Below are 27,435 nucleotides of genomic sequence, written 5' to 3'. Positions count from 1 at the left end.
TGTAGAAAGGTTTCAAAAATGGAATTGTATGCGTGATTATGTTTTGTATTTGTTGCATATATGGGAGAGATGTAATGTGATATGTAATGTGTTTTTTTATAAGTGGATTGTAATGTGTTGGTTCTGTTCATGAGTTTGTTGTATATAAGTGGTTATAGTTATTTTTGTATTGTGATGTTTAAGTGTGTTTTGTGAGTTGTGTTTGTATGTGTATTTTTTTTCCATTAATAAAAAAAAAAAAAAAAAAAAAATCTGTTCTTATCAGTTTAATATCTGATACGTCCCCTATCAGGGGACCATATATTAAATTGATTTTTGGAATCGGGAGATGGAACAGGGGCTTGCTCCGTCCACTCCACGCATCGGCCCGGTATTGCAGTACCTCCGGGAATGGTGCACACCTTTCTCTAACGTTGGTCAAAGTCAGATCTGGATCTCTCCTGTGAGCATTTTGTCTACCCCTGCTGGAGGGAGAGTGCCAGTGTTGATGCAAGTTTTCCCGCTGTTTTACTTCTTTTTTTTTCTTTCTCTCTTTCTTTCTTTCTCTCTTTCTTTCTCTCTTTCTCTCTTTCTTTCTCTCTTTCTTTCTTGCTGTCTTTCTTTCTTTTATTCACATGTGGTGATGATGTAGACAGCAGCAGGTTGTTTCCTGGGAGCATGCAGCTAACCAGACAAGTGTGGTGGAACATGTCCCTATGCCAGGACCTTCTTAGCAAGCCAGCCAGCCAGCGAGGCACAGTTGTAGTTACCCAAGGCACCTTGCACAGCATAGCAGCTTGGCATGACTATTTGTAAGACGCACTCCGCCAGTTTATGTTTTGTTTTTGGTGTTATGTGTGTGTTTTTGCTTTGTTTTGTTTTCTCCTGCTTAAATTGCACATTTCCCCTCTGGAAGCAGCAGCCCGTTTTTTGGGGGTCTGCTTGTGCTTGGAATTTTGCACCCACCTTTGAATCCCCCTGTGCCGTCCGGGCTGGGGGGCCCCGGGCAAGGGCCAAGTCGCCATCGCTTCTCGGCCTTTTGGCTAAGATCAAGTGTAGTATCTGTTCTTATCAGTTTAATATCTGATACGTCCCCTATCAGGGGACCATATATTAAATTGATTTTTGGAATCGGGAGATGGAACAGGGGCTTGCTCCGTCCACTCCACGCATCGGCCCGGTATTGCAGTACCTCCGGGAACGGTGCACACCTTTCTCTAACGTTGGTCAAAGTCAGATCTGGATCTCTCCTGTGAGCATTTTGTCTACCCCTGCTGGAGGGAGAGTGCCAGTGTTGATGCAAGTTTTCCCGCCGTTTTACTTCTTTTTTTTTTCTTTCTCTCTTTCTTTCTTTCTCTCTTTCTTTCTCTCTTTCTCTCTTTCTTTCTCTCTTTCTTGCTGTCTTTCTTTCTTTTATTCACATGTGGTGATGATGTAGACAGCAGCAGGTTGTTTCCTGGGAGCATGCAGCTAACCAGACAAGTGTGGTGGAACATGTCCCTATGCCAGGACCTTCTTAGCAAGCCAGCCAGCCAGCGAGGCACAGTTGTAGTTACCCAAGGCACCTTGCACAGCATAGCAGCTTGGCATGACTATTTGTAAGACGCACTCCGCCAGTTTATGTTTTGTTTTTGGTGTTATGTGTGTGTTTTTGCTTTGTTTTGTTTTCTCCTGCTTAAATCGCACATTTCCCCTCTGGAAGCAGCAGCCCGTTTTTTGGGGGTCTGTTTGTGCTTGGAATTTTGCACCCACCTTTGAATCCCCCTGTGCCGTCCGGGCTGGGGGGCCCCGGGCAAGGGCCAAGTCGCCATCGCTTCTCAGCCTTTTGCAGCAAAAGAAAGCAAAAGAAAGGAGGGCCAAATATAAATACCTGAATGCTGCCCTCCATCGTCTGAGCCTGCTTCAGCTTCGGGGGTTCCCTGTAAGCGACGAGATAGCCCAGACCAAGCTAGATCTTTCAGTGCTTTGTAGGGAGGAACAACGAAAGGTCATGCACAATGCAAAAGTGCAAAAAATGGAGGAAGACGAAAAGTGTACTCGCTTCTTCTTCCAGAAAACGAGGGAGAAGCGGCACTTGATGTCCTCCATGCTCGACAGCAGGGGGAGGATAGTAGAGGATAGTGAGGGAGTGAAAAAAGTGGTAGAGAACTTCTATAGGGACCTGTATAACATCAAAGCTACAGATGACACCCTGATAGAGTGGTTCCTGAGCCAGTTGGAGCCTGACTCAGTGCGGGACGAGGAGGAGGAGGAGAAGGACCCAGAACTCACGCTGGAGGAGCTCACCCAGGCGGTTAAGACCATGAACACCGGTAAGACGCCAGGTCCAGATGGCATCCCGGGTGAGTATTACCATCTTTTTTGGGACACGCTAAAAGTCCACTTAGCGGAGGTCTACAGAGCGGTCTACAGGGAGAAGCGGTTGGGCCCTTCTATGCGGGAGAGTGTAATTACTCTCCTTCATAAGAAAGGGGAAGTTAAAGATCTACGGAATTGGCGCCCAATCAGCCTCCTTTGCGTGGATTACAAGATACTAGCCAAAGCTCTGATGCTCTGGCTACAAGTACACCTCCCTTTGGTCATTGGCCCTGACCAGGCTTGTGGCGTCCCAGGGAGGTCCATCACGGATATTTTAATGTTAACAAGGGACATTCTGGCTTATTCTAGAGAACGGAACCATCCCCTCTGCCTGTTCAACCTTGACCAGGAGAAGGCGTTCGATAGGGTAAGCCATGAATATATGTACAAAGTGATGGACCAGATGAAATTCGCTCCTGGACTTAGGGAGTGGGTTAAAACCATATATACAAACATTAGTACCCGAGTCTTGGTGAACAGGCACCTGACTGGTAAAATATCTATCCAGTCAGGGGTCAGACAGGGTTGCCCACTATCCCCACTGCTATATGTCGTGTGCATTGAACCCCTCCTGCAGGCAATTCGTAGGGATACCAATATAACTGGTTTCCAGCTGCCTGGATCCAACGGGGTCCAGGTCAAAACAACAGCATATATGGACGATGTGTCACTCATTTGCACCAACACATCGTCGGTACCTCGGATTAGTAATATCCTTGAGAAGTACTGCACGGCGACCGGGGCAGTGATTAATAAGTCCAAGAGCGAAGTCTACGTGTCTAAAAATTGGCAGGTAGATAGGGAACTGTCGGACATGTACCCTGTCAAAAAGGACAAAATCAAGATTCTGGGCCTCATTTTCGAGAACAATAGCTCGGGGGCCCAGAGCTGGACGGCGGCCATTAACCAGGTCCGTAAAAAGATTGGCGGATGGAGCACAAGATCCTTAACAATGACGGGTAGAGTATTAATAACCAAGTCTATACTGTTCCCCATCCTCTCTTATGTAGGAAAAATCTTTCCCCCAGACAGGACCACCAAAAAAGTGGTGGACCGCATTATCCACCGCTTTATCTGGGGCAGCAAGATGGAGAGGGTAAAGCGAGCCACTCTGAGTAAAGCCGACAAGAAGGGAGGTAAGGGGGTCCCGGACGTTGTGCAGCTCACCCGAGTGCAGGGGCTCACGCAAACTATCAAGAACATCCAGGCCCTGGACAGGAAGGTATGTTACATGAATCGTTTCTATTTTGCCACCTGTCTCAGGGCCTTGGGCCTCTGCACTATTGATAACACCGTGCCGTACTCCTGGGACCCCCCATTGTATTATAGAACCTTAAGGGACACTATATATAAATTGGGCTTAGATAAAGCAAAATTGGCCTCCTGGGAATACAAGGCTGTAACTAAATATCTTGCCGGTTCCCAGGAAATTGAAAAAGTAGCTACTTTCTCCCTCACCCAAAGCCAAAAAATCTGGGAGAATGTGTCTCACAGCTGCCTCAGTAATGTCCAGAAGGATATAGCATGGAACACCGTCCACAGTGCACTCCCCACTCGAGCGTTCATGTTCAGGAGGGGACTAGCCCAAGTAGAAACATGCCCCTATGCAAAGTGCCGCAAGAGAGAAACACCAGCCCATATCTTCTGGGAGTGTGATGTGGCTGGCAGTGTCTGGCTCTCTGTCTCTGTCTTCCTAAACAGGTTTGCTGACACGGCCAAGATGACCGCTGAGACTGTGCTCTATGGGCCTGCGGGAGGAATCACTACCAGCACAGCTAAGTGCGTTTGGCGTGTCATCAATGTTGTCAAGCAGATCCTGTGGGAAGGCCGTAACGTCTGTGTCTATCACAAGCAGGAGCTAGACACTATCACCACGACCAGAAGGGCACAAACTCTTATCAAGGACTTTGTAATTCTGGACATCCGGACCCTCGGGAAGGACAAGGCCTGCGCGGAGTGGAGGATCGCCGGACTTCAGGACGTGAAGATGGAATAAAGGAAAAAACTGGAACCGCTAGCTCCTAGGAGCGGGACTACGGGGCACCGCTAAGCCTTTTATTTATTTTGTCATGCCAGCATTCCGCCCTTTTTAGCTGGCATGACCGTTTTTCAACGGTGCCCTGGTTTTATGTAGTCTTTTTGTTTCAGTTTTATGGACTTTTATTTGATTTATGTTGAATGTTTTATTTGATTTTGTTTTGTTTTGTTTTATGTATCTTTAAGATTTTTAATGTAAACTATTAAAAGTTACATTTTAAGTGTTTTAAAATTTTAGAATTTTAACTCACTGTTCCACACACTGTCCCTTTTCCCCTGTCCCTGTTTTAGTAATATAGTTTTATGTTCACTTTTGAACTTTTAGAGAGCACTCCCCGGCCCTCACAAGCACTGGTTTTTTATAGATGGTTCTTTTTTTCCAGTCACTTTTAAAACAGCACAGGTTTTTTTCATGTTGATTTTAATCTGTGTCTGTTTTAACCATGTACAAAGCACAATTGTCTTGGTGTTTTTAAATGTGTTTTAAATGCTTTTAAAACAAAATGTATGTCTGTATGCATGAATGTCATCTTTAAAAGAAATGTAAAATGAATGAAAAAACGAATGGGTGTAAATGTAAAAAAATGTAAAATCTCAATAAAAGAGTATTAATATCTGATACGTCCCCTATCAGGGGACCATATATTAAATTGATTTTTGGAATCGGGAGATGGAACAGGGGCTTGCTCCGTCCACTCCACGCATCGGCCCGGTATTGCAGTACCTCCGGGAACGGTGCACACCTTTCTCTAACGTTGGTCAAAGTCAGATCTGGATCTCTCCTGTGAGCATTTTGTCTACCCCTGCTGGAGGGAGAGTGCCAGTGTTGATGCAAGTTTTACCGCCGTTTTACTTCTTTTTTTTTCTTTCTCTCTTTCTTTCTTTCTTTTTCTTTCTCTCTTTCTTTCTTGCTGTCTTTCTTTCTTTTATTCACATGTGGTGATGATGTAGACAGCAGCAGTTTGTTTCCTGGGAGCATGCAGCTAACCAGACAAGTGTGGTGGAACATGTCCCTATGCCAGGTCCTTCTTAGCCAGCCATATACTCTGGCTTCTCTTCAGTTCGAATAAATCTTTCTAAGACTAAGGTTTAGAGGGTAGTGGCATTGCCCGCTCCCTCCGAGGGTCTGTGAGAGGTTTGTTCGGGTGAGGAGGAACAGAATTTTTTTTATTTTTGACTGGCTTTCTTCAGCTCGGCAACTTTTTGGAAGACTAATGCTCAGTCTGGTTTTGGCTTGCCCAATCCAGGCCGAGGGTCTTTCAAGATTTTGTTGACTGTTGAGAGCAGTTTTTTCTTTTTCAGGCGGTTCCCGTTTTTTTCTTTTTCAGGCGGTTCCGGCTTTTCCAGACGTTCCTGGAGTTAGAGAGAAGGAGGACCTACCATCCAGACGACCTTTGAGGACCCTTTGATGACCTAGACGACCTCATCCCCAGCCCTTGATTGTAATCGAGATCCAGACCGAGAGAGCAGCAGGCGCCCAGCAGAGGGCGCCATCTGGGAGGAGCAGAGGGCGGCCCCGGACCCCGAGGAGGCGTCACAGCCACGATTCTTCCTACGTGGTCTCGGTGCCAAGCAGCGCCCCCTACTCCGCCAGGGAAGGACACCGTTCACCTGGGGAGGGGGTCCCTCTTGCGAGGCGACCATCTCCTCAGGGACTAAAGTAATAGTTCCTTCAACTGCCCAGATTTGCTGCTTACGTTGTCTCTTTTCCGTAGAGAGAGACAACCCGGACGTCCAGAGGCTTCTCCCACCCCAATCGGAGGAGCCAGCTGAAGGATGGCGTTCCGGCCAACCCAGGAAACCAGGAGGCACAATGCGGTGCGCTTCACAAGAAACAAGCAAGATGAAACGGAACCAGGACTGACGAGACTGGAGTTCAGCCGGACCATTCTTCAGAGGGGTATGGGTTTTTCCCCTTCTGACTTGAATTGTTTGGTGAAATTGCCAGGGCTTAAGGAAGTGTTTGAGGTCAGTTTTAGGAACCCCCAAAAGTTACAAGAAATGTGGTCCTTTTGGGGGGAGAATAAATATCTCGCTCCATACAAAGAATTTTGTGTGGATGCACTGACAGACAGAGAAATGAAAGTTGTTACTGTCCAATTTTTCAATGAGGCTGTTAGCGACTATGATATTACAACATGGCTTAACCGCTATGGGAGGGTGTCATCAGAAGGTAGGAAAATTACAGATGAAGATGGGGTTTGGACAGGAGCCAGAAAGTGGCTGGTACGCCTTAATGTTGATCCATCGGGCATTGGAGGCGTCCGCCACATTCCAAACTCCATAGTGTTAGGGCCCAACAGAGGGCTGGTATTCTATAATGGGATGCCAAAACTCTGCAGGAAATGTGGGGAATTAGGACACCTGGCGGCCGCGTGTACTGTAGTCAAGTGCAGGAACTGCGGCGCCCCCCACGAGACCAGCCACTGCAGAGAAGAGAGGCAGTGCAATTTGTGTGGAAAGAAGGGGCACCTGTTTAAGGACTGCCCCTCTTCCTATGCCAACATGGCCAGAGCCAGCAAGGCAAACATGAACAAGCCTAGGCCTGAGCAGGAAGAGGGAGCAAGTAACAAAGATCAGTCCACATCACCACCAACAGTATCCAAGACCCAGACTCCAGCACCACCATCATCACCAGCACCCCCTCACCCCCCCGCCCCCGAGACATGTCCCGTTTTACGAGGACCCCTTCCCCCAGCCCAGAGAGAGAGTACAACAGCCACTCCACTAGCTCCTCCAGTAGCTCCTCTGATGCAGAACACGAGTCAGGGAGGGAGCCCGGACCCAGCAGCGGCCCCCCCCTGAGTAGGGCCCTCTCAGCGCCAGCACTCCCCCTCGGCTCTCGTTATGACGCCATAAGGATTGAGTCCGTGGGGGAGGAAAGCAAAAGCGACAGTGAAAGTGAGAGTGAGAAGGAGGGGAAGGGAGTGAAGAACCAGCAGAGGGTGGGGAAAAGAAAGGGTAGAGACGAGGGGGGGAAAAGAAAGAAGATCAGGATCAAAGACAGCAAGTTGCAGGTGGCCCCCATAGATCCAAAACCAGCTAATGTCCACACAAAGTCCCCAGTCTTGCCCTCGCAGGCAGAGACGGAGGCGAGTGGGACGGCTACACTGCCGCCTAGTGGGCAGGTAGCAGCCAGCCAGGGCATCCCCAGCCAGCCTTCCCAGTCGTTGGCACAAACCCTAGCACACCTCGCAGAAGAGGTGTTCACTAATGCACCGAGGGAGAGGTCGGGGTCAACACCTTCCCTGACCAGCAGTACCTCGGTAGCAATGACCCTCTTCAAGCGAAGGGCCTCCCTTCAAAGCATCCTTGACCCCCTCCCTTGTATGGGCAAAACCAGGGGCCCCCTAGAGGTCCTCCTAGATACAGCACTGGAGGACATGGGAATACCCCTGGACGCGGTAAGCCAGAAGTCTGCTAACAGCTCCAATTCAACAGACGGTAACAGCCAAAGAATGCTGTCTGTCATAACCCCCCCCCAGGACAAAGCTGACCCACACGTTCCGAGGGGCCCTGAGCAAGTTCCACCAGACTTACCTTGTGGGGAGTTGAATAGCCCCAACAACTCCACGTACTGTGCATATAAAGACGGTGCCTTCTTGGACGAGGCAGCAGTGAGTACCTTCTCAGGGGTGATGGGAGTTGCAAATAAGCCCAAGCCCCCTCGAAGCAAGCGTAGAGCTAAGAGTAGGAAGAGTGTCCCGACCTCCCAATCATAGTCGCTATGGGGTGGACGCAGCGACTCCTTTTCTTGTTAGCTACCCTGATGGCCCTGATATGTGTGTCTGTTAATGTCAGGAGCATCAGGGAGACACAAAAAAGATTTGATGTACTAAACTATCTAGCTAACTTGAAAGCAGATCTCATCTTTCTGCAGGAGTGTGGTATTTCGTCGAGCCCTGATTATAGGGACCTGAAGGAGAGTTGGACCCTGGGGGACTCCTTCTGGTCGGGCTCCAACATAGCCAGAGCCGACGGAGTAGGTATCCTGTTTAAAAACCCATTTATTACCTCCCGCAGCAGCAGGGAGGTAGAACCTGGTAGAATTCTGAGCGTGGATGTGACATACAACAACACTCCCCTCAGACTGGTCAATGTCTACGCACCCACTAACCAAAACGAAAGAGTTCAATTTTTTCCACAGCTGCGTCCACTCCTGCTGGGGAACGTACCCGTCATCGTGTCAGGTGACTTCAATTGTGCTCTGAGGGACGTAGACCGGAGCAGGCCACGCAACGACCGCTCTAGTAGAGTTTTGTCCTCCGTAATATTTGATTTCTCCCTGTGTGATGCAGGTAAGGACCTGGTGCCTCCCTTTACCTGGGTGAGCTCATCTGGGACCTCCTTCTCCCGTATAGATCTCGTCCTGCATACCAGCTCCCTTACGAAGACGGCAGTAGACACCCAGGCCGTCTTCTTCTCTGACCATAGGCTCCTGCAGGTAACATTGCAGGTCCCTCAGACCTCCCAGATGGGGTCAGGGGTTTGGAAATTAAACACCTCCTTACTCGATGACCCCTCCATAGCTGCAGCCTATAAGAGCAGGCTTGTTGAGTGGACCACTTTGCGTGACCTATTCAACTCCCCTATAGAGTGGTTGGAGATGGTCAAAATGAGAACTAAGGGTTATTTCATAGCAGCAGGCAAGAGGAAAGCAAAAGAAAGGAGGGCCAAATATAAACACCTGAATGCTGCCCTCCAGCGTCTGAGCCTGCTTCAGCTTCGGGGGTTCCCTGTAAGCGACGAGATAGCCCAGACCAAGCTAGATCTTTCAGTGCTTTGTAGGGAGGAACAACGAAAGGTCATGCACAATGCAAAAGTGCAAAAAATGGAGGAAGACGAAAAGTGTACTCGCTTCTTCTTCCAGAAAACGAGGGAGAAGCGGCACTTGATGTCCTCCATGCTCGACAGCAGGGGGAGGATAGTAGAGGATAGTGAGGGAGTGAAAAAAGTGGTAGAGAACTTCTATAGGGACCTGTATAACATCAAAGCTACAGATGACACCCTGATAGAGTGGTTCCTGAGCCAGTTGGAGCCTGACTCAGTGCGGGACGACGAGGAGGAGGAGAAGGACCCAGAACTCACGCTGGAGGAGCTCACCCAGGCGGTTAAGACCATGAACACCGGTAAGACGCCAGGTCCAGATGGCATCCCGGGTGAGTATTACCATCTTTTTTGGGACACGCTAAAAGTCCATTTAGCGGAGGTCTACAGAGCGGTCTACAGGGAGAAGCGGTTGGGCCCTTCTATGCGGGAGAGTGTAATTACTCTCCTTCATAAGAAAGGGGAAGTTAAAGATCTACGGAATTGGCGCCCAATCAGCCTCCTTTGCGTGGATTACAAGATACTAGCCAAAGCTCTGATGCTCCGGCTACAAGTACACCTCCCTTTGGTCATTGGCCCCGACCAGGCTTGTGGCGTCCCAGGGAGGTCCATCACGGATATTTTAATGTTAACAAGGGACATTCTGGCTTATTCTAGAGAACGGAACCATCCCCTCTGCCTGTTCAACCTTGACCAGGAGAAGGCGTTCGATAGGGTAAGCCATGAATATATGTACAAAGTGATGGACCAGATGAAATTCGCTCCTGGACTTAGGGAGTGGGTTAAAACCATATATACAAACATTAGTACCCGAGTCTTGGTGAACAGGCACCTGACTGGTAAAATATCTATCCAGTCAGGGGTCAGACAGGGTTGCCCACTATCCCCACTGCTATATGTCGTGTGCATTGAACCCCTCCTGCAGGCAATTCGTAGGGATACCAATATAACTGGTTTCCAGCTGCCTGGATCCAACGGGGTCCAGGTCAAAACAACAGCATATATGGACGATGTGTCACTCATTTGCACCAACACATCGTCGGTACCTCGGATTAGTAATATCCTTGAGAAGTACTGCACGGCGACCGGGGCAGTGATTAATAAGTCCAAGAGCGAAGTCTACGTGTCTAAAAATTGGCAGGTAGATAGGGAACTGTCGGACATGTACCCTGTCAAAAAGGACAAAATCAAGATTCTGGGCCTCATTATCGAGAACAATAGCTCTGGGGCCCAGAGCTGGACGGCGGCCATTAACCAGGTCCGTAAAAAGATTGGCGGATGGAGCACAAGATCCTTAACAATGACGGGTAGAGTATTAATAACCAAGTCTATACTGTTCCCCATCCTCTCTTATGTAGGAAAAATCTTTCCCCCAGACAGGACCACCAAAAAAGTGGTGGACCGCATTATCCACCGCTTTATCTGGGGCAGCAAGATGGAGAGGGTAAAGCGAGCCACCCTGAGTAAAGCCGACAAGAAGGGAGGTAAGGGGGTCCCGGACGTTGTGCAGCTCACCCGAGTGCAGGGGCTCACGCAAACTATCAAGAACATCCAGGCCCTGGACAGGAAGGTATGTTACATGAATCGTTTCTATTTTGCCACCTGTCTCAGGGCCTTGGGCCTCTGCACTATTGATAACACCGTGCCGTACTCCTGGGACCCCCCATTGTATTATAGAACCTTAAGGGACACTATATATAAATTGGGCTTAGATAAAGCAAAATTGGCCTCCTGGGAATACAAGGCTGTAACTAAATATCTTGCCGGTTCCCAGGAAATTGAAAAAGTAGCTACTTTCTCCCTCACCCAAAGCCAAAAAATCTGGGAGAATGTGTCTCACAGCTGCCTCAGTAATGTCCAGAAGGATATAGCATGGAACACCGTCCACAGTGCACTCCCCACTCGAGCGTTCATGTTCAGGAGGGGACTAGCCCAAGTAGAAACATGCCCCTATGCAAAGTGCCGCAAGAGAGAAACACCAGCCCATATCTTCTGGGAGTGTGATGTGGCTGGCAGTGTCTGGCTCTCTGTCTCTGTCTTCCTAAACAGGTTTGCTGACACGGCCAAGATGACCGCTGAGACTGTGCTCTATGGGCCTGCGGGAGGAATCGATACCAGCACAGCTAAGTGCGTTTGGCGTGTCATCAATGTTGTCAAGCAGATCCTGTGGGAAGGCCGTAACGTCTGTGTCTATCACAAGCAGGAGCTAGACACTATCACCACGACCAGAAGGGCACAAACTCTTATCAAGGACTTTGTAATTCTGGACATCCGGACCCTCGGGAAGGACAAGGCCTGCGCGGAGTGGAGGATCGCCGGACTTCAGGACGTGAAGATGGAATAAAGGAAAAAACTGGAACCGCTAGCTCCTAGGAGCGGGACTACGGGGCACCGCTAAGCCTTTTATTTATTTTGTCATGCCAGCATTCCGCCCTTTTTAGCTGGCATGACCGTTTTTTCAACGGTGCCCTGGTTTTATGTAGTCTTTTTGTTTCAGTTTTATGGACTTTTATTTGATTTACGTTGAATGTTTTATTTGATTTTGTTTTGTTTTGTTTTATGTATCTTTAAGATTTTTAATGTAAACTATTAAAAGTTACATTTTAAGTGTTTTAAAATTTTAGAATTTTAACTCACTGTTCTATACACTGTCCCTTTTCCCCTGTCCCTGTTTTAGATCTAGTTTTATGTTCACTTTTGAACTTTTTTAGAGAGCACTCCCCGGCCCTCACAAGCACTGGTTTTTTATAGATGGTTCTTTTTTTCCAGTCACTTTTAAAACAGCACAGGTTTTTTTCATGTTGATTTTAATCTGTGTCTGTTTTAACCATGTACAAAGCACAATTGTCTTGGTGTTTTTAAATGTATTTTAAATGCTTTTAAAACAAAATGTATGTCTGTATGCATGAATGTCATCTTTAAAAGAAATGTAAAATGAATGAAAAAACGAATGGGTGTAAATGTAAAAAATGTAAAATCTCAATAAAAGAGTATCTGTTCTTATCAGTTTAATATCTGATACGTCCCCTATCAGGGGACCATATATTAAATTGATTTTTGGAATCGGGAGATGGAACAGGGGCTTGCTCCGTCCACTCCACGCATCGGCCCGGTATTGCAGTACCTCCGGGAACGGTGCACACCTTTCTCTAACGTTGGTCAAAGTCAGATCTGGATCTCTCCTGTGAGCATTTTGTCTACCCCTGCTGGAGGGAGAGTGCCAGTGTTGATGCAAGTTTTCCCGCCGTTTTACTTCTTTTTTTTTCTTTCTCTCTTTCTTTCTTTCTCTCTTTCTTTCTCTCTTTCTCTCTTTCTTTCTCTCTTTCTTTCTTGCTGTCTTTCTTTCTTTTATTCACATGTGGTGATGATGTAGACAGCAGCAGGTTGTTTCCTGGGAGCATGCAGCTAACCAGACAAGTGTGGTGGAACATGTCCCTATGCCAGGACCTTCTTAGCAAGCCAGCCAGCCAGCGAGGCACAGTTGTAGTTACCCAAGGCACCTTGCACAGCATAGCAGCTTGGCATGACTATTTGTAAGACGCACTCCGCCAGTTTATGTTTTGTTTTTGGTGTTATGTGTGTGTTTTTGCTTTGTTTTGTTTTCTCCTGCTTAAATTGCACATTTCCCCTCTGGAAGCAGCAGCCCGTTTTTTGGGGGTCTGCTTGTGCTTGGAATTTTGCACCCACCTTTGAATCCCCCTGTGCCGTCCGGGCTGGGGGGCCCCGGGCAAGGGCCAAGTCGCCATCGCTTCTCGGCCTTTTGGCTAAGATCAAGTGTAGTATCTGTTCTTATCAGTTTAATATCTGATACGTCCCCTATCAGGGGACCATATATTAAATTGATTTTTGGAATCGGGAGATGGAACAGGGGCTTGCTCCGTCCACTCCACGCATCGGCCCGGTATTGCAGTACCTCTGGGAACGGTGCACACCTTTCTCTAACGTTGGTCAAAGTCAGATCTGGATCTCTCCTGTCAGCATTTTGTCTACCCCTGCTGGAGGGAGAGTGCCAGTGTTGATGCAAGTTTTCCCGCCGTTTTACTTCTTTTTTTTTTTCTTTCTCTCTTTCTTTCTTTCTCTTTCTTTCTCTCTTTCTTTCTTGCTGTCTTTCTTTTTTTTATTCACATGTGGTGATGATGTAGACAGCAGCAGTTTGTTTCCTGGGAGCATGCAGCTAACCAGACAAGTGTGGTGTAACATGTCCCTATGCCAGGTCCTTCTTAGCCAGCCATATACTCTGGCTTCTCTTCAGTTCGAATAAATCTTTCTAAGACTAAGGCTTAGAGGGTAGTGGCATTGCCCGCTCCCTCCGAGGGTCTGTGAGAGGTTTGTTCGGGTGAGGAGGAACAGAATTTTTTTTATTTTTGACTGGCTTTCTTCAGCTCGGCAACTTTTTGGAAGACTAATGCTCAGTCTGGTTTTGGCTTGCCCAATCCAGGCCGAGGGTCTTTCAAGATTTTGTTGACTGTTGAGAGCAGTTTTTTCTTTTTCAGGCGGTTCCCGTTTTTTTCTTTTTCAGGCGGTTCCGGCTTTTCCAGACGTTCCTGGAGTTAGAGAGAAGGAGGACCTACCATCCAGACGACCTTTGAGGACCCTTTGATGACCTAGACGACCTCATCCCCAGCCCTTGATTGTAATCGAGATCCAGACCGAGAGAGCAGCAGGCGCCCAGCAGAGGGCGCCATCTGGGAGGAGCAGAGGGCGGCCCCGGACCCCGAGGAGGCGTCACAGCCACGATTCTTCCTACGTGGTCTCGGTGCCAAGCAGCGCCCCCTACTCCGCCAGGGAAGGACACCGTTCACCTGGGGAGGGGGTCCCTCTTGCGAGGCGACCATCTCCTCAGGGACTAAAGTAATAGTTCCTTCAACTGCCCAGATTTGCTGCTTACGTTGTCTCTTTTCCGTAGAGAGAGACAACCCGGACGTCCAGAGGCTTCTCCCACCCCAATCGGAGGAGCCAGCTGAAGGATGGCGTTCCGGCCAACCCAGGAAACCAGGAGGCACAATGCGGTGCGCTTCACAAGAAACAAGCAAGATGAAACGGAACCAGGACTGACGAGACTGGAGTTCAGCCGGACCATTCTTCAGAGGGGTATGGGTTTTTCCCCTTCTGACTTGAATTGTTTGGTGAAATTGCCAGGGCTTAAGGAAGTGTTTGAGGTCAGTTTTAGGAACCCCCAAAAGTTACAAGAAATGTGGTCCTTTTGGGGGGAGAATAAATATCTCGCTCCATACAAAGAATTTTGTGTGGATGCACTGACAGACAGAGAAATGAAAGTTGTTACTGTCCAATTTTTCAATGAGGCTGTTAGCGACTATGATATTACAACATGGCTTAACCGCTATGGGAGGGTGTCATCAGAAGGGAGGAAAATTACAGACGAAGATGGGGTTTGGACAGGAGCCAGAAAGTGGCTGGTACGCCTTAATGTTGATCCATCGGGCATTGGAGGCGTCCGCCACATTCCAAACTCCATAGTGTTAGGGCCCAACAGAGGGCTGGTATTCTATAATGGGATGCCAAAACTCTGCAGGAAATGTGGGGAATTAGGACACCTGGCGGCCGCATGTACTGTAGTCAAGTGCAGGAACTGCGGCGCCCCCCACGAGACCAGCCACTGCAGAGAAGAGAGGCAGTGCAATTTGTGTGGAAAGAAGGGGCACCTGTTTAAGGACTGCCCCTCTTCCTATGCCAACATGGCCAGAGCCAGCAAGGCAAATACGAACAAGCCTAGGCCTGAGCAGGAAGAGGGAACAAATAACAAAGATCAGTCCACATCACCACCAACAGTATCCAAAACCCAGACTCCAGCACCACCATCATCACCAGCACCCCCCTCACCCCCCCGCCCCCGAGACATGTCCCGTTTTACGAGGACCCCTTCCCCCAGCCCAGAGAGAGAGTACAATAGCTACTCCACTAGCTCCTCCAGTAGCTCCTCTGATACAGAACACGAGGCAGGGAGGGAGCCCGGACCCAGCAGCGGCCCCCCCTGAGTAGGGCCCTCTCAGCGCCAGCACTCCCCCTCGGCTCTCGTTATGACGCCATAAGGATTGAGTCCGTGGGGGAGGAAAGCGAAAGCGACAGTGAAAGTGAGAGTGAAAAGGAGGGGAAGGGAATGAAGAACCAGCAGAGGGTGGGGAAAAGAAAGGGTAGAGACGATGGGGGGAAAAGAAAGAAGATCAAGATCAAAGACAGCAAGTTGCAGGTGGCCCCCATAGATCCAAAACCAGCTAATGTCCACACAAAGTCCCCAGTCTTGCCCTCGCAGGCAGAGACGGAGGCGAGTGGGATGGCTACACTGCCGTCTAGTGGGCAGGTAGCAGCCAGCCAGGGCATCCCCAGCCAGCCTTCCCAGTCGTTGGCACAAACCCTAGCACACCTCGCAGAAGAGGTGTTCACTAATGCACTGAGGGAGAGGTCGGGGTCAACACCTTCCCTGACCAGCAGTACCTCGGTAGCAATGACCCTCTTCAAGCGAAGGGCCTCCCTTCAAAGCATCCTTGACCCCCTCCCTTGTATGGGCAAAACCAGGGGCCCCCTAGAGGTCCTCCTAGATACAGCACTGGAGGACATGGGAATACCCCTGGACGCGGTAAGCCAGAAGTCTGCTAACAGCTCCAATTCAGCAGACGGTAACAGCCAAAGAATGCTGTCTGTCATAACCCCCCCCCAGGACAAAGCTGACCCACACGTTCCGAGGGGCCCTGAGCAAGTTCCACCAGACTTACCTTGTGGGGAGTTGAATAGCCCAAACAACTCCACGTACTGTGCATATAAAGATGGTGCCTTCTTGGACGAGGCAGCAGTGAGTACCTTCTCAGGGGTGATGGGAGTTGCAAATAAGCCCAAGCCCCCTCGAAGCAAGCGTAGAGCTAAGAGTAGGAAGAGTGTCCCGACCTCCCAATCATAGTCGCTATGGGGTGGACGCAGCGACTCCTTTTCTTGTTAGCTACCCTGATGGCCCTGATATGTGTGTCTGTTAATGTCAGGAGCATCAGGGAGACACAAAAAAGATTTGATGTACTAAACTATCTAGCTAACTTGAAAGCAGATCTCATCTTTCTGCAGGAGTGTGGTATTTCGTCGAGCCCTGATTATAGGGACCTGAAGGAGAGTTGGACCCTGGGGGACTCCTTCTGGTCGGGCTCCAACATAGCCAGAGCCGACGGAGTAGGTATCCTGTTTAAAAACCCATTTATTACCTCCCGCAGCAGCAGGGAGGTAGAACCTGGTAGAATTCTGAGCGTGGATGTGACATACAACAACACTCCCCTCAGACTGGTCAATGTCTACGCACCCACTAACCAAAACGAAAGAGTTCAATTTTTTCCACAGCTGCGTCCACTCCTGCTGGGGAACGTACCCGTCATCGTGTCAGGTGACTTCAATTGTGCTCTGAGGGACGTAGACCGGAGCAGGCCACGCAACGACCGCTCTAGTAGAGTTTTGTCCTCCGTAATATCTGATTTCACCCTGTGTGATGCAGGTAAGGACCTGGTGCCTCCCTTTACCTGGGTGAGCTCATCTGGGACCTCCTTCTCCCGTATAGATCTCGTCCTGCATACCAGCTCCCTTACGAAGACGGCAGTAGACACCCAGGCCGTCTTCTTCTCTGACCATAGGCTCCTGCAGGTAACATTGCAGGTCCCTCAGACCTCCCAGATGGGGTCAGGGGTCTGGAAATTAAATACCTCCTTACTCGATGACCCCTCCATAGCTGCAGCCTATAAGAGCAGGCTTGTTGAGTGGACCACTTTGCGTGACCTATTCAACTCCCCTATAGAGTGGTGGGAGATGGTCAAAATGAGAACTAAGGGTTATTTCATAGCAGCAGGCAAGAGGAAAGCAAAAGAAAGGAGAGCCAAATATAAATACCTGAATGCTGCCCTCCAGCGTCTGAGCCTGCTTCAGCTTCGGGGGTTCCCTGTAAGCGACGAGATAGCCCAGACCAAGCTAGATCTTTCAGTGCTTTGTAGGGAGGAACAACGAAAGGTCATGCACAATGCAAAAGTGCAAAAAATGGAGGAAGACGAAAAGTGTACTCGCTTCTTCTTCCAGAAAACGAGGGAGAAGCGGCACTTGATGTCCTCCATGCTCGACAGCAGGGGGAGGATAGTAGAGGATAGTGAGGGAGTGAAAAAAGTGGTAGAGAACTTCTATAGGGACCTGTATAACATCAAAGCTACAGATGACACCCTGATAGAGTGGTTCCTGAGCCAGTTGGAGCCTGACTCAGTGCGGGACGAGGAGGAGGAGGAGAAGGACCCAGAACTCACGCTGGAGGAGCTCACCCAGGCGGTTAAGACCATGAACACCGGTAAGACGCCAGGTCCAGATGGCATCCCGGGTGAGTATTACCATCTTTTTTGGGACACGCTAAAAGTCCATTTAGCGGAGGTCTACAGAGCGGTCTACAGGGAGAAGCGGTTGGGCCCTTCTATGCGGGAGAGTGTAATTACTCTCCTTCATAAGAAAGGGGAAGTTAAAGATCTACGGAATTGGCGCCCAATCAGCCTCCTTTGCGTGGATTACAAGATACTAGCCAAAGCTCTGATGCTCCGGCTACAAGTACACCTCCCTTTGGTCATTGGCCCCGACCAGGCTTGTGGCGTCCCAGGGAGGTCCATCACGGATATTTTAATGTTAACAAGGGACATTCTGGCTTATTCTAGAGAACGGAACCATCCCCTCTGCCTGTTCAACCTTGACCAGGAGAAGGCGTTCGATAGGGTAAGCCATGAATATATGTACAAAGTGATGGACCAGATGAAATTCGCTCCTGGACTTAGGGAGTGGGTTAAAACCATATATACAAACATTAGTACCCGAGTCTTGGTGAACAGGCACCTGACTGGTAAAATATCTATCCAGTCAGGGGTCAGACAGGGTTGCCCACTATCCCCACTGCTATATGTCGTGTGCATTGAACCCCTCCTGCAGGCAATTCGTAGGGATACCAATATAACTGGTTTCCAGCTGCCTGGATCCAACGGGGTCCAGGTCAAAACAACAGCATATATGGACGATGTGTCACTCATTTGCACCAACACATCGTCGGTACCTCGGATTAGTAATATCCTTGAGAAGTACTGCACGGCGACCGGGGCAGTGATTAATAAGTCCAAGAGCGAAGTCTACGTGTCTAAAAATTGGCAGGTAGATAGGGAACTGTCGGACATGTACCCTGTCAAAAAGGACAAAATCAAGATTCTGGGCCTCATTTTCGAGAACAATAGCTCGGGGGCCCAGAGCTGGACGGCGGCCATTAACCAGGTCCGTAAAAAGATTGGCGGATGGAGCACAAGATCCTTAACAATGACGGGTAGAGTATTAATAACCAAGTCTATACTGTTCCCCATCCTCTCTTATGTAGGAAAAATCTTTCCCCCAGACAGGACCACCAAAAAAGTGGTGGACCGCATTATCCACCGCTTTATCTGGGGCAGCAAGATGGAGAGGGTAAAGCGAGCCACCCTGAGTAAAGCCGACAAGAAGGGAGGTAAGGGGGTCCCGGACGTTGTGCAGCTCACCCGAGTGCAGGGGCTCACGCAAACTATCAAGAACATCCAGGCCCTGGACAGGAAGGTATGTTACATGAATCGTTTCTATTTTGCCACCTGTCTCAGGGCCTTGGGCCTCTGCACTATTGATAACACCGTGCCGTACTCCTGGGACCCCCCATTGTATTATAGAACCTTAAGGGACACTATATATAAATTGGGCTTAGATAAAGCAAAATTGGCCTCCTGGGAATACAAGGCTGTAACTAAATATCTTGCCGGTTCCCAGGAAATTGAAAAAGTAGCTACTTTCTCCCTCACCCAAAGCCAAAAAATCTGGGAGAATGTGTCTCACAGCTGCCTCAGTAATGTCCAGAAGGATATAGCATGGAACACCGTCCACAGTGCACTCCCCACTCGAGCGTTCATGTTCAGGAGGGGACTAGCCCAAGTAGAAACATGCCCCTATGCAAAGTGCCGCAAGAGAGAAACACCAGCCCATATCTTCTGGGAGTGTGATGTGGCTGGCAGTGTCTGGCTCTCTGTCTCTGTCTTCCTAAACAGGTTTGCTGACACGGCCAAGATGACCGCTGAGACTGTGCTCTATGGGCCTGCGGGAGGAATCACTACCAGCACAGCTAAGTGTGTTTGGCGTGTCATCAATGTTGTCAAGCAGATCCTGTGGGAAGGCCGTAACGTCTGTGTCTATCACAAGCAGGAGCTAGACACTATCACCACGACCAGAAGGGCACAAACTCTTATCAAGGACTTTGTAATTCTGGACATCCGGACCCTCGGGAAGGACAAGGCCTGCGCGGAGTGGAGGATCGCCGGACTTCAGGACGTGAAGATGGAATAAAGGAAAAAACTGGAACCGCTAGCTCCTAGGAGCGGGACTACGGGGCACCGCTAAGCCTTTTATTTATTTTGTCATGCCAGCATTCCGCCCTTTTTAGCTGGCATGACCGTTTTTCAACGGTGCCCTGGTTTTATGTAGTCTTTTTGTTTCAGTTTTATGGACCTTTGATTTAATTTGAATGTTTTATTTGATTTTGTTTTGTTTTGTTTTATGTATCTTTAAGATTTTTAATGTAAACTATTAAAAGTTACATTTTAAGTGTTTTAAAATTTTAGAATTTTAACTCACTGTTTATACACTGTCCCTTTTCCCCTGTCCCTGTTTTAGATCTAGGTTTATGTTCACTTTTTTAGAGAGCACTCCCCGGCCCTCACAAGCACTGGTTTTTTATAGATGGTTCTTTTTTTCCAGTCACTTTTAAAACAGCACAGGTTTTTTTCATGTTGATTTTAATCTGTGTCTGTTTTAACCATGTACAAAGCACAATTGTCTTGGTGTTTTTAAATGTATTTTAAATGCTTTTAAAACAAAATGTATGTCTGTATGCATGAATGTCATCTTTAAAAGAAATGTAAAATGAATGAAAAAACGAATGGGTGTAAATGTAAAAAATGTAAAATCTCAATAAAAGAGTATTAATATCTGATACGTCCCCTATCAGGGGACCATATATTAAATTGATTTTTGGAATCGGGAGATGGAACAGGGGCTTGCTCCGTCCACTCCACGCATCGGCCCGGTATTGCAGTACCTCCGGGAACGGTGCACACCTTTCTCTAACGTTGGTCAAAGTCAGATCTGGATCTCTCCTGTGAGCATTTTGTCTACCCCTGCTGGAGGGAGAGTGCCAGTGTTGATGCAAGTTTTCCCGCCGTTTTACTTCTTTTTTTTTTCTTTCTCTCTTTCTTTCTTTCTCTCTTTCTTTCTCTCTTTCTCTCTTTCTTTCTCTCTTTCTTTCTTGCTGTCTTTCTTTCTTTTATTCACATGTGGTGATGATGTAGACAGCAGCAGGTTGTTTCCTGGGAGCATGCAGCTAACCAGACAAGTGTGGTGGAACATGTCCCTATGCCAGGACCTTCTTAGCAAGCCAGCCAGCCAGCGAGGCACAGTTGTAGTTACCCAAGGCACCTTGCACAGCATAGCAGCTTGGCATGACTATTTGTAAGACGCACTCCGCCAGTTTATGTTTTGTTTTTGGTGTTATGTGTGTGTTTTTGCTTTGTTTTGTTTTCTCCTGCTTAAATTGCACATTTCCCCTCTGGAAGCAGCAGCCCGTTTTTTTGGGGTCTGCTTGTGCTTGAAATTTTGCACCCACCTTTGAATCCCCCTGTGCCGTCCGGGCTGGGGGGCCCCGGGCAAGGGCCAAGTCGCCATCGCTTCTCGGCCTTTTGGCTAAGATCAAGTGTAGTATCTGTTCTTATCAGTTTAATATCTGATACGTCCCCTATCAGGGGACCATATATTAAATTGATTTTTGGAATCGGGAGATGGAACAGGGGCTTGCTCCGTCCACTCCACGCATCGGCCCGGTATTGCAGTACCTCCGGGAACGGTGCACACCTTTCTCTAACGTTGGTCAAAGTCAGATCTGGATCTCTCCTGTGAGCATTTTGTCTACCCCTGCTGGAGGGAGAGTGCCAGTGTTGATGCAAGTTTTCCCGCCGTTTTACTTCTTTTTTTTTTTCTTTCTCTCTTTCTTTCTTTCTCTCTTTCTTTCTCTCTTTCTCTCTTTCTTTCTCTCTTTCTTTCTTGCTGTCTTTCTTTCTTTTATTCACATGTGGTGATGATGTAGACAGCAGCAGGTTGTTTCCTGGGAGCATGCAGCTAACCAGACAAGTGTGGTGGAACATGTCCCTATGCCAGGACCTTCTTAGCAAGCCAGCCAGCCAGCGAGGCACAGTTGTAGTTACCCAAGGCACCTTGCACAGCATAGCAGCTTGGCATGACTATTTGTAAGACGCACTCCGCCAGTTTATGTTTTGTTTTTGGTGTTATGTGTGTTTTTGCTTTGTTTTGTTTTCTCCTGCTTAAATTGCACATTTCCCCTCTGGAAGCAGCAGCCCGTTTTTTTGGGGTCTGCTTGTGCTTGAAATTTTGCACCCACCTTTGAATCCCCCTGTGCCGTCCGGGCTGGGGGGCCCCGGGCAAGGGCCAAGTCGCCATCGCTTCTCGGCCTTTTGGCTAAGATCAAGTGTAGTATCTGTTCTTATCAGTTTAATATCTGATACGTCCCCTATCAGGGGACCATATATTAAATTGATTTTTGGAATAGGGAGATGGAACAGGGGCTTGCTCCGTCCACTCCACGCATCGGCCCGGTATTGCAGTACCTCCGGGAACGGTGCACACCTTTCTCTAACGTTGGTCAAAGTCAGATCTGGATCTCTCCTGTGAGCATTTTGTCTACCCCTGCTGGAGGGAGAGTGCCAGTGTTGATGCAAGTTTTCCCGCCGTTTTACTTCTTTTTTTTTCTTTCTCTCTTTCTTTCTTTCTCTTTCTTTCTCTCTTTCTTTCTTGCTGTCTTTCTTTCTTTTATTCACATGTGGTGATGATGTAGACAGCAGCAGTTTGTTTCCTGGGAGCATGCAGCTAACCAGACAAGTGTGGTGGATCATGTCCCTATGCCAGGTCCTTCTTAGCCAGCCATATACTCTGGCTTCTCTTCAGTTCGAATAAATCTTTCTAAGACTAAGGCTTAGAGGGTAGTGGCATTGCCCGCTCCCTCCGAGGGTCTGTGAGAGGTTTGTTCGGGTGAGGAGGAACAGAATTTTTTTTATTTTTGACTGGCTTTCTTCAGCTCGGCAACTTTTTGGAAGACTAATGCTCAGTCTGGTTTTGGCTTGCCCAATCCAGGCCGAGGGTCTTTCAAGATTTTGTTGACTGTTGAGAGCAGTTTTTTCTTTTTCAGGCGGTTCCCGTTTTTTTCTTTTTCAGGCGGTTCCGGCTTTTCCAGACGTTCCTGGAGTTAGAGAGAAGGAGGACCTACCATCCAGACGACCTTTGAGGACCCTTTGATGACCTAGACGACCTCATCCCCAGCCCTTGATTGTAATCGAGATCCAGACCGAGAGAGCAGCAGGCGCCCAGCAGAGGGCGCCATCTGGGAGGAGCAGAGGGCGGCCCCGGACCCCGAGGAGGCGTCACAGCCACGATTCTTCCTACGTGGTCTCGGTGCCAAGCAGCGCCCCCTACTCCGCCAGGGAAGGACACCGTTCACCTGGGGAGGGGGTCCCTCTTGCGAGGCGACCATCTCCTCAGGGACTAAAGTAATAGTTCCTTCAACTGCCCAGATTTGCTGCTTACGTTGTCTCTTTTCCGTAGAGAGAGACAACCCGGACGTCCAGAGGCTTCTCCCACCCCAATCGGAGGAGCCAGCTGAAGGATGGCGTTCCGGCCAACCCAGGAAACCAGGAGGCACAATGCGGTGCGCTTCACAAGAAACAAGCAAGATGAAACGGAACCAGGACTGACGAGACTGGAGTTCAGCCGGACCATTCTTCAGAGGGGTATGGGTTTTTCCCCTTCTGACTTGAATTGTTTGGTGAAATTGCCAGGGCTTAAGGAAGTGTTTGAGGTCAGTTTTAGGAACCCCCAAAAGTTACAAGAAATGTGGTCCTTTTGGGGGGAGAATAAATATCTCGCTCCATACAAAGAATTTTGTGTGGATGCACTGACAGACAGAGAAATGAAAGTTGTTACTGTCCAATTTTTCAATGAGGCTGTTAGCGACTATGATATTACAACATGGCTTAACCGCTATGGGAGGGTGTCATCAGAAGGGAGGAAAATTACAGATGAAGATGGGGTTTGGACAGGAGCCAGAAAGTGGCTGGTACGCCTTAATGTTGATCCATCGGGCATTGGAGGCGTCCGCCACATTCCAAACTCCATAGTGTTAGGGCCCAACAGAGGGCTGGTATTCTATAATGGGATGCCAAAACTCTGCAGGAAATGTGGGGAATTAGGACACCTGACGGCCGCGTGTACTGTAGTCAAGTGCAGGAACTGCGGCGCCCCCCACGAGACCAGCCACTGCAGAGAAGAGAGGCAGTGCAATTTGTGTGGACAGAAGGGGCACCTGTTTAAGGACTGCCCCTCTTCCTATGCCAACATGGCCAGAGCCAGCAAGGCAAACATGAACAAGCCAAGGCCTGAGCAGGAAGAGGGAGCAAGTAACAAAGATCAGTCCACATCACCACCAACAGTATCCAAGACCCAGACTCGAAGGGAGGTAAGGGGGTCCCGGACGTTGTGCAGCTCACCCGAGTGCAGGGGCTCACGCAAACTATCAAGAACATCCAGGCCCTGGACAGGAAGGTATGTTACATGAATCGTTTCTATTTTGCCACCTGTCTCAGGGCCTTGGGCCTCTGCACTATTGATAACACCGTGCCGTACTCCTGGGACCCCCCATTGTATTATAGAACCTTAAGGGACACTATATATAAATTGGGCTTAGATAAAGCAAAATTGGCCTCCTGGGAATACAAGGCTGTAACTAAATATCTTGCCGGTTCCCAGGAAATTGAAAAAGTAGCTACTTTCTCCCTCACCCAAAGCCAAAAAATCTGGGAGAATGTGTCTCACAGCTGCCTCAGTAATGTCCAGAAGGATATAGCATGGAACACCGTCCACAGTGCACTCCCCACTCGAGCGTTCATGTTCAGGAGGGGACTAGCCCAAGTAGAAACATGCCCCTATGCAAAGTGCCGCAAGAGAGAAACACCAGCCCATATCTTCTGGGAGTGTGATGTGGCTGGCAGTGTCTGGCTCTCTGTCTCTGTCTTCCTAAACAGGTTTGCTGACACGGCCAAGATGACCGCTGAGACTGTGCTCTATGGGCCTGCGGGAGGAATCACTACCAGCACAGCTAAGTGTGTTTGGCGTGTCATCAATGTTGTCAAGCAGATCCTGTGGGAAGGCCGTAACGTCTGTGTCTATCACAAGCAGGAGCTAGACACTATCACCACGACCAGAAGGGCACAAACTCTTATCAAGGACTTTGTAATTCTGGACATCCGGACCCTCGGGAAGGACAAGGCCTGCGCGGAGTGGAGGATCGCCGGACTTCAGGACGTGAAGATGGAATAAAGGAAAAAACTGGAACCGCTAGCTCCTAGGAGCGGGACTACGGGGCACCGCTAAGCCTTTTATTTATTTTGTCATGCCAGCATTCCGCCCTTTTTAGCTGGCATGACCGTTTTTCAACGGTGCCCTGGTTTTATGTAGTCTTTTTGTTTCAGTTTTATGGACCTTTGATTTAATTTGAATGTTTTATTTGATTTTGTTTTGTTTTGTTTTATGTATCTTTAAGATTTTTAATGTAAACTATTAAAAGTTACATTTTAAGTGTTTTAAAATTTTAGAATTTTAACTCACTGTTTATACACTGTCCCTTTTCCCCTGTCCCTGTTTTAGATCTAGGTTTATGTTCACTTTTTTAGAGAGCACTCCCCGGCCCTCACAAGCACTGGTTTTTTATAGATGGTTCTTTTTTTCCAGTCACTTTTAAAACAGCACAGGTTTTTTTCATGTTGATTTTAATCTGTGTCTGTTTTAACCATGTACAAAGCACAATTGTCTTGGTGTTTTTAAATGTATTTTAAATGCTTTTAAAACAAAATGTATGTCTGTATGCATGAATGTCATCTTTAAAAGAAATGTAAAATGAATGAAAAAACGAATGGGTGTAAATGTAAAAAATGTAAAATCTCAATAAAAGAGTATTAATATCTGATACGTCCCCTATCAGGGGACCATATATTAAATTGATTTTTGGAATCGGGAGATGGAACAGGGGCTTGCTCCGTCCACTCCACGCATCGGCCCGGTATTGCAGTACCTCCGGGAACGGTGCACACCTTTCTCTAACGTTGGTCAAAGTCAGATCTGGATCTCTCCTGTGAGCATTTTGTCTACCCCTGCTGGAGGGAGAGTGCCAGTGTTGATGCAAGTTTTCCCGCCGTTTTACTTCTTTTTTTTTTCTTTCTCTCTTTCTTTCTTTCTCTCTTTCTTTCTCTCTTTCTCTCTTTCTTTCTCTCTTTCTTTCTTGCTGTCTTTCTTTCTTTTATTCACATGTGGTGATGATGTAGACAGCAGCAGGTTGTTTCCTGGGAGCATGCAGCTAACCAGACAAGTGTGGTGGAACATGTCCCTATGCCAGGACCTTCTTAGCAAGCCAGCCAGCCAGCGAGGCACAGTTGTAGTTACCCAAGGCACCTTGCACAGCATAGCAGCTTGGCATGACTATTTGTAAGACGCACTCCGCCAGTTTATGTTTTGTTTTTGGTGTTATGTGTGTGTTTTTGCTTTGTTTTGTTTTCTCCTGCTTAAATTGCACATTTCCCCTCTGGAAGCAGCAGCCCGTTTTTTTGGGGTCTGCTTGTGCTTGAAATTTTGCACCCACCTTTGAATCCCCCTGTGCCGTCCGGGCTGGGGGGCCCCGGGCAAGGGCCAAGTCGCCATCGCTTCTCGGCCTTTTGGCTAAGATCAAGTGTAGTATCTGTTCTTATCAGTTTAATATCTGATACGTCCCCTATCAGGGGACCATATATTAAATTGATTTTTGGAATCGGGAGATGGAACAGGGGCTTGCTCCGTCCACTCCACGCATCGGCCCGGTATTGCAGTACCTCCGGGAACGGTGCACACCTTTCTCTAACGTTGGTCAAAGTCAGATCTGGATCTCTCCTGTGAGCATTTTGTCTACCCCTGCTGGAGGGAGAGTGCCAGTGTTGATGCAAGTTTTCCCGCCGTTTTACTTCTTTTTTTTTTCTTTCTCTCTTTCTTTCTTTCTCTCTTTCTTTCTCTCTTTCTCTCTTTCTTTCTCTCTTTCTTTCTTGCTGTCTTTCTTTCTTTTATTCACATGTGGTGATGATGTAGACAGCAGCAGGTTGTTTCCTGGGAGCATGCAGCTAACCAGACAAGTGTGGTGGAACATGTCCCTATGCCAGGACCTTCTTAGCAAGCCAGCCAGCCAGCGAGGCACAGTTGTAGTTACCCAAGGCACCTTGCACAGCATAGCAGCTTGGCATGACTATTTGTAAGACGCACTCCGCCAGTTTATGTTTTGTTTTTGGTGTTATGTGTGTTTTTGCTTTGTTTTGTTTTCTCCTGCTTAAATTGCACATTTCCCCTCTGGAAGCAGCAGCCCGTTTTTTTGGGGTCTGCTTGTGCTTGAAATTTTGCACCCACCTTTGAATCCCCCTGTGCCGTCCGGGCTGGGGGGCCCCGGGCAAGGGCCAAGTCGCCATCGCTTCTCGGCCTTTTGGCTAAGATCAAGTGTAGTATCTGTTCTTATCAGTTTAATATCTGATACGTCCCCTATCAGGGGACCATATATTAAATTGATTTTTGGAATAGGGAGATGGAACAGGGGCTTGCTCCGTCCACTCCACGCATCGGCCCGGTATTGCAGTACCTCCGGGAACGGTGCACACCTTTCTCTAACGTTGGTCAAAGTCAGATCTGGATCTCTCCTGTGAGCATTTTGTCTACCCCTGCTGGAGGGAGAGTGCCAGTGTTGATGCAAGTTTTCCCGCCGTTTTACTTCTTTTTTTTTCTTTCTCTCTTTCTTTCTTTCTCTTTCTTTCTCTCTTTCTTTCTTGCTGTCTTTCTTTCTTTTATTCACATGTGGTGATGATGTAGACAGCAGCAGTTTGTTTCCTGGGAGCATGCAGCTAACCAGACAAGTGTGGTGGATCATGTCCCTATGCCAGGTCCTTCTTAGCCAGCCATATACTCTGGCTTCTCTTCAGTTCGAATAAATCTTTCTAAGACTAAGGCTTAGAGGGTAGTGGCATTGCCCGCTCCCTCCGAGGGTCTGTGAGAGGTTTGTTCGGGTGAGGAGGAACAGAATTTTTTTTATTTTTG

The 27,435-nt window shown here is 48.2% G+C and overlaps 7 non-coding genes and 4 pseudogenes across 7 annotated transcripts; all 11 read left to right on the top strand.

Moving 5' to 3' along the window:
* The first annotated feature begins 212 nt into the window (after positions 1-212).
* On the top strand, positions 213-404 carry LOC131738430 (U2 spliceosomal RNA). The gene has a single exon (XR_009329957.1). It is a non-coding gene; the product is annotated as a U2 spliceosomal RNA (small nuclear RNA).
* A 598-nt stretch (positions 405-1,002) lies between these two features.
* Positions 1,003-1,193, top strand: LOC131739174 (U2 spliceosomal RNA). The gene has a single exon (XR_009330341.1). It is a non-coding gene; the product is annotated as a U2 spliceosomal RNA (small nuclear RNA).
* A 3,772-nt stretch (positions 1,194-4,965) lies between these two features.
* Positions 4,966-5,120, top strand: LOC131738731 (U2 spliceosomal RNA; annotated as a pseudogene).
* Positions 5,121-12,177: 7,057 nt separating this feature from the next.
* On the top strand, positions 12,178-12,347 carry LOC131738396 (U2 spliceosomal RNA; annotated as a pseudogene).
* Positions 12,348-12,945: 598 nt separating this feature from the next.
* LOC131738209 (U2 spliceosomal RNA) lies at positions 12,946-13,136 on the top strand. Its single transcript, XR_009329773.1, has one exon. It is a non-coding gene; the product is annotated as a U2 spliceosomal RNA (small nuclear RNA).
* Positions 13,137-20,181: 7,045 nt separating this feature from the next.
* LOC131738662 (U2 spliceosomal RNA) lies at positions 20,182-20,336 on the top strand (annotated as a pseudogene).
* Positions 20,337-20,935: 599 nt separating this feature from the next.
* Positions 20,936-21,126, top strand: LOC131739173 (U2 spliceosomal RNA). Its single transcript, XR_009330340.1, has one exon. It is a non-coding gene; the product is annotated as a U2 spliceosomal RNA (small nuclear RNA).
* A 598-nt stretch (positions 21,127-21,724) lies between these two features.
* LOC131739017 (U2 spliceosomal RNA) lies at positions 21,725-21,915 on the top strand. Its single transcript, XR_009330185.1, has one exon. It is a non-coding gene; the product is annotated as a U2 spliceosomal RNA (small nuclear RNA).
* A 3,357-nt stretch (positions 21,916-25,272) lies between these two features.
* Positions 25,273-25,427, top strand: LOC131738660 (U2 spliceosomal RNA; annotated as a pseudogene).
* A 599-nt stretch (positions 25,428-26,026) lies between these two features.
* LOC131739171 (U2 spliceosomal RNA) lies at positions 26,027-26,217 on the top strand. Its single transcript, XR_009330338.1, has one exon. It is a non-coding gene; the product is annotated as a U2 spliceosomal RNA (small nuclear RNA).
* Positions 26,218-26,814: 597 nt separating this feature from the next.
* Positions 26,815-27,005, top strand: LOC131739006 (U2 spliceosomal RNA). Its single transcript, XR_009330174.1, has one exon. It is a non-coding gene; the product is annotated as a U2 spliceosomal RNA (small nuclear RNA).
* The last annotated feature ends 430 nt before the right edge of the window (positions 27,006-27,435 follow it).

The sequence above is a fragment of the Acipenser ruthenus genome, chromosome 10 (assembly GCF_902713425.1).
Source record: "Acipenser ruthenus chromosome 10, fAciRut3.2 maternal haplotype, whole genome shotgun sequence".
NCBI lineage: Eukaryota > Metazoa > Chordata > Actinopteri > Acipenseriformes > Acipenseridae > Acipenser > Acipenser ruthenus.
Note: the sequence above shows the minus strand (reverse complement) of the source record. Positions and strands in the feature narration are given on the sequence as shown.